General features: G+C 56.0%; 1 protein-coding gene and 1 long non-coding RNA gene across 7 annotated transcripts in view; one reads left to right on the forward strand and one right to left on the reverse strand.

The window, feature by feature from the left end:
- Positions 1 to 551, reverse strand: part of LOC144216946 (uncharacterized) — a 10,616-nt gene extending 10,065 nt beyond the window's left edge. The window contains exon 1 of the long non-coding RNA XR_013330806.1: positions 434 to 551. This is a non-coding gene — a long non-coding RNA (uncharacterized LOC144216946). The remainder of the gene's footprint in view (positions 1 to 433) is intronic.
- Positions 1 to 6,010, forward strand: part of ZMIZ1 (zinc finger MIZ-type containing 1) — a 202,167-nt gene that overhangs the window by 134,670 nt on the left and 61,487 nt on the right. The gene's annotated exons all lie outside the window — the stretch shown is intronic.

Below are 6,010 nucleotides of genomic sequence, written 5' to 3' on the forward strand. Positions count from 1 at the left end.
CCGGCAGCCCCTTTGTTAGTTAGCCTGTGCTTCCTGTCAGAACAGGCAGCCCCTGCTCTTCCAGACAGCAGGTCGGGTCGGGGGGGGGCCCCTCTCTGGGTCGGGCGGGCAGGGGGAGCGGGACACCGCATACCCTCCCGTTCACTCACTCATTCCCCGCCTCACTAATTCATTCAGGCAGCGGGTTCTTGTTTCATTCGTACAGCAGATACCCCAGATCTGCCCGGCATCCTTTACAACCTGCCAACGCAACAGGTACAAGGCAGACAGTAGTCACTGTTGACATGGAGCTTGCCTTCTAGTCAGGAGACAGCACTGACAAGAGAAGCAGTCATCAGTGCTGAGGAGAGAGCTAAGTCAGGAAAGAGTGGGAGGAAGTGTGGGGAGAGGCAGTGTGGCTGAGGAAGCCCCCCCTCCCCCGAGAAGGGCTCACCGGAGGGCAGGAGGCCTGTGGGAGGTGGAAGGGACGAGAGCCCGGCTACCTGGAGGAGACCATGGCTAGTGCATCCGAAGGTGCCTCTGGGCCGCTTGTGGCCAGAAAGGCAGTGAGGCTGGAGCAGAGTAAACGGAGGGCAGACTAAAAGGAAGTGAGGTCAGCGAGGTGACAGGGCTGGGGCCGCGTGGGGTCTTGTGGGTAATAATAAGGGCTTTGGGACTTTACAGTGACTGAGCGGCAGCCAAGGCAGGAAGGGATGTGAGGCAAGGAGGGATGTGCTCTGGCTTTGGCTCTAACAGCCTCTCACCAGCGGTCTTGTTTTGTTAGGAATGCCATCACTGACGTGCCACCACCGATTAGGCACCTTGAGCTACAGAGCTGCACCGTCTCATGAGTACTGGGGGCCAGAAGGCCGAGATGTGAGATCAAGGTGTCATGTCAGCAGGCCACGCTCCTCGGAAGATGCTAGGGAAGGCTTCTGTCTCCCAGCTCATGGCGCCATGACACCATTGTCCCTAGGCCTACTTCCCCTGTGCATGTCTGTCTCCGTGTCCAGATTTCTGCTTTTTAAGGGGACGCCAGTCATATGGGAGTACGGCCTACCCCAGTGGTGACCTCATCTTAACTTGATCAGCTTGCAAAGGCCCGTTTCCAAATAAGGCCATATTCACAGGTACTGGAGACTAGGACTTCACGTTCTTTTGGGGGGACACAGTTCAGCCCACACCATCACAGCACAGCCTCCCCACCTCTCCAGAATTATCTCCCTTTTCTCCTTGGGTCCCCCGAGTACCTGGAGTTAGGTGCTTTCACTTCCGTTGTACGAAGGAGGAGGTACGGGCTGAGGAAGGCTAGGTGACGTGTCCAGGGCCGCCAGCCTATCAGTACTTGTTTCCTGAGCCTCAGCCTCCAAATCCAGGCATGTCCCCTCTCTCCACAGCTCCTCAGCTAGCAGGGACATGGCCAGTTCCCTCCTGGCTGCCAGCAGCCCCTGCCTGCCATTCTCTCTGTCCCAGCAGCCTGGGCAGACAGCCTAAGGCGGGGGGGAGGTGCACCTTCCCAGCTGAACAGTTAAAGGGCAGACAGCTCTTGAAGACCGCAGCCACCCGAGAACCCATTTTGTGCCTGGCTCCTGGGTTCCCACCCACGTCCTCTCTCCTCCTTCAGCCTGGCAGGAGGCTTTCCTGGGTCCCCAGTAACCTGGCAGAGACTCTCAGAGGTGTAGAGTAGAGGTGAGGGGCAGGGGTTAGTTTTGTTTTCTGAACCAAATGATGATAAGATTTGGGCAGAAGCCAAATGCAGACTTCCGGGAATGCAGTCTGAGTCTGGGATGAGGGCCCTGCTGGGGGGGACACCCAGGAAGGGGCGTGGGGTGTCATGATAGGAGGTTCTGAGCCAGGGAGCTCTCATTTCCCCACCATGTCCCAGTCTCCATCAGGTGGAGCCCCGGGCAACCAAAATGTAGGTGGATGCTTACAATTGCACAGATGGTAAATAGGAAAAAGAAACACAAAGAAAATAGTTCAGTGTATGTAATGTGGTGTGCTGGAAAAAGTATAAAATGAGATTCGGGGACACAGCTATCGTCACCTCAGCTCACTGGACGATAGTGACCTTGTGGCCCCTGTCCTCTGGACCTTTGCACCCCATCGTAGGAATATAGTATTCCTATATACTGTATATTCCTATATACACGGTGGTCCCAGTGCAGACTTCGCAGTCAGATTGCCAAGTAGTTTAAATCCTTCTGGCAAGTTGTTCAAACCTCTCTGTGCCTCAATGTTATCCTCTATAGAGTGGGACTAATAATCACAGCTCGTCAGAGAGGGTAGGGGTCACATGTTGATACCTGGATGGCGCCCGGAAGCTCGCCTGGCAAAGAGCAGACCCTCAGTCACAGTGAGTTCTGCATGACTAGGAAACAGGAGAGGCCTGGATCCAGCTTGGGGGTCCCAGCCCTGTCTCCCAAGCGGCAGTGCGCCCTCCTGCCGCCCCCATGCATGGGTAGGGTTCTGAGGCTTGGCAGAGACACCTCCATTAGCTGGGTGCTGGACCTCATCAGTGCCTTTCTTCTTCAAGAGTGTACACCTAGAATTGAGGGGATTGACCAGAGCGAAGGAAGAAGGGAAAGGGGGCGGAGGGAACAGCATTATCAAGACTTAGGAGTTCGTGTACCAGCCCCTTGGAGGTGGGCAGGAGGAGCCCCAGGAGAAGGCCTCTGGAGACAAAGCCCCTGAGATGACTCCTGCAGTGGCTTGAGCCTTCCTGGACCAGCCAAACTGGCAGTGTCACAGATGCCCCACTACCAGTGCACCCCTCCCCCACTGTGCATTCCTTTATTGAATGTAACTCTGGACCCTGCACTTACTTCATGGGTCTTGGGAGGGATCCAGTTGTATGAAAGTGGATGACCCCAGGTAGCTCCCAGGACCAGTGCCCATGCCTGTCACACTCACGCGGGTATCTGCCCAGGGCCTCCCTGGCTCCTTCATTCTCCTTCTGAGTGCTCCAGCCTGCATGGTGACATTTGTGAGTCACTGGGATCCTCGCTGAGACCTGCTGAATCAGCAAGCCCTGCTTGAGGAAGACCCAGCCCTTCAAAACTGAAGGCCCGAGAGCCATCGCTTGGGTTCATTGTTATGCCTCTCCTCATCCTCAGTCCGAGGGAGCCTGGCTTTTGTCTGCCCCCAGGCCTCCCACACAACGCCTAGGGCCTGGAAGCCCTGGGCCGGGACACTTGCGGACCCCCAGGGTGACCTACATCTTAGGTGGCTTTGCTCTTTACCCCCTCACCTGCGGGGGCTGGGGTAGGATACAGGAGGCACAGCCCTCCACAGGTTAGCTGGGGAGCCCTGGAAGAGGCTTATCCTGCACCCCTAGGCTCAACTGTGGTCCCCTCCCCCCACGGTCCGGCAGAGGTGGGTTCCGCATGGCAGGTTCCCCCTGCTGGGTGAAGAATCCTCCCACCCGCGCCCTCCGGAACGAGCCGCTGCTGCCTTCCTGGCTGCAGTGCTGTGATTTATTGGCGGCTCTTCCTCGCCAGAGCCCATGGCAGGAGGAGTTCAAACACCCGCAAGAAAAGCCACCCGCTATTGATCCCCACATCAGGCTTCCCGAGCGCTCGCGGGCATTCATCAAGGAGCCAGGGTTCCGGGGCCACGGCTCTCCCTTTCTTCCTCCTTTCTTCTGCCTCCCAAGTCATTCCCCCCGGGCTGTGCCCCCCTTGCCGAGGTCACTCGGAGAGCTGGCCGAGTGACTGCCAGCAGAGGCGGAGTGTGGCTTTGTCTGCCGCCCCTTTCCTGCGGATCCTTATCGAGGCTCGCACCCAGGGGGGCGGGGCAGGCCGCTTGGGGCTCCAGGCTTTCGAGCAAACCTTTGGAAGTTGGAGAAATGGAGTTGGAACAAGAAGTGAGGAGAAGCCCTTCTGGGGCAGTAACTGGTTCGAGTCCCGGAATTTCCGTAGACCTGGGGCCTGGAGTATTCAGAAGAGCTTGCTAACACTGTGAGCCTTCGAGGGGCTTGAATAGGGCCGCCCAGGCCTTGAAATTAGCATGTGAAAACCCTAGCTGTGGCCAGGAGGACTTGTGGGCTGGCTGGTGAATGGATGCTTGAAAACAATTTGTTTTTCTAATTACCTAAATCTGCTGGTGGACAGTATTTACTTTTTTTTTTTTTTGCTCACCTGGGGAAAGTAAAAAATGATTGGTCCCAGGCGAGTGGAATTTAAATAAGCATGTTAATACTTTCCTCCCACCCCACCCCTGCAGAACTGGGAGGCTGGGAAGGCGGATCGGTGGGGTGTCTTACGAGTTTTCCAGGCGGTGACGCCAGGTCTGCGTCCCTCTGGTGTAAACCTTAGGTCCAGTCCGGATTATGGCTCAGCCTACAGGAAGTGGTTTTTCTGAACTCAGTGCCTGGGGGCCAGCTCCATGGTACCAACTCATACAAGGCATTTCAGGAATGAGCCTGGACATTTCAACCATTTAGGTCTTTTGCAGCGCAGAAGGCACTGAAAACCAGACTACTACTGTGAACTACCATTGCACAGAATTTCTGGAAGGGGAGGATCCGAGAGAACTGTATTCTGGTTATTTGAGGTCTTGGCTATTTGAATTCCGGATAACCTGACATTATTGTTAAAACCAGATTAATGTTAGAAACCTGGTTTTGGGGTCATCCGTCTCCGTGTTTTCTTCTGAAAAGTAGACCACATTGTCAGGGCCCATCTGTTTCTGGGTGGCAGCGGCTGAGCACTGGGCTTTGGAGTACATTTTCTAGGCGATCTGCAGTGGGGACTGGGCCAGCTAAAGTGAGAAAGATAGGAGGGTCTTCACAGGACCACGGAGCTCTTCCCTCTCGGGATCCCAAACCCCTATGGGGCTGCGTCGGTGAGCTGGGCTCCAATGAATATCTCACTGAATGACTGTCCTCCAAAGAACCCATTCTAACCCAAAATAAGGAAGACTCCTAAGAGGAGGTGAGATTGAGCAGAGCCTGGAATGTGTGCTGAGTTGAGAAGTACCTCTCCCTGGCTGCTTCTGGGGTTGGCCCTGCAGGAAGGGGATGCCAATTAATCTCTTGCAGGAAGCTAGTTCTTGTCCAAAAGGCAGCAAGTTATGAAGTATGAATTAATCCATTTAACCAGCTCCTCGGAGGGAAAGCCCATGACAACTGCGTTTCCAAATGCCATCCCCGAAAGTGATATTTCAAGTGGCAGTGGGTGGGATTAGAGCCTGCTAACGATTTATGTCAAACAAGGAGCAAGAACATAATTTCTAGATAAGTGATTTGTCTCCGCCACTTCCAGGGTGAGCGGGAGGGCAGACAGTAAGGTTTAGGGGCCAGCCAGAGGCTCAGCCTCAAACAGGAGGGGCGCATCTGAGAATGCAGTCTCCAGAAGCAACAAAGGCTGGTGGGCCTGGTCAGTTCCCACTCTGTCTCAGAGAGCAGTGAACAGCAGACAAGAGAGATTTTCAAGACGGTTCTGGCCACGTTCCTTTAGGATGAATGATGGGACCCCACTTACCTTCCTTGTCGTCTTAGTTAGATCACCAAGAAATACACACTGGCAGGTGGGGAGGGCTGGGGGAGGGGCTATAAAACGTATCTCCCAAGGGGGGTGACGGTAATGGGAAGAGGGAGGGGCGCAGAGCCCTTTGGACAAGAGAGGGGGTGGGCTTCCAGGGGTGTCTCAGGGGCGGAGGGGTGGTGAGGGAGCAAGCTCAGCTCAGCGCCAGGAGCCCTTGCGAAAGACAGGCTGGAAGGAAGAGGCCTCGGCCACCACAGGATGCAGTGTCAGGAAGGCAGCAGCTCCCGGGGCGGGGCAGGGCCCAGCCCCGCCCCGCAGCCGCCCCCGGCTTCCCTACAGCCGCTGGCCCAGGACACAGGAACTCCCCGAAGTCAGGGAGGTCGAGCGTACGTGCGCCAGCTCACCCTGCCCCCGGCTCCACGCACGGGGAATCCCGAAGGTAGCAGGGGCCTCTGTGCCAGGTTAGATGCCAGGTCGTCTGCTTTCTCCGCCCCCTAACCGGTTCCGAAAATCGTTCAAACAGAGGTCGCAATCCGTAGGACCCA

The sequence above is a fragment of the Crocuta crocuta genome, unplaced genomic scaffold (genome assembly GCF_008692635.1).
Source record: "Crocuta crocuta isolate KB4526 unplaced genomic scaffold, BGI_CrCroc_1.0 scaffold28, whole genome shotgun sequence".
Taxonomy (NCBI): Eukaryota; Metazoa; Chordata; class Mammalia; order Carnivora; family Hyaenidae; genus Crocuta; species Crocuta crocuta.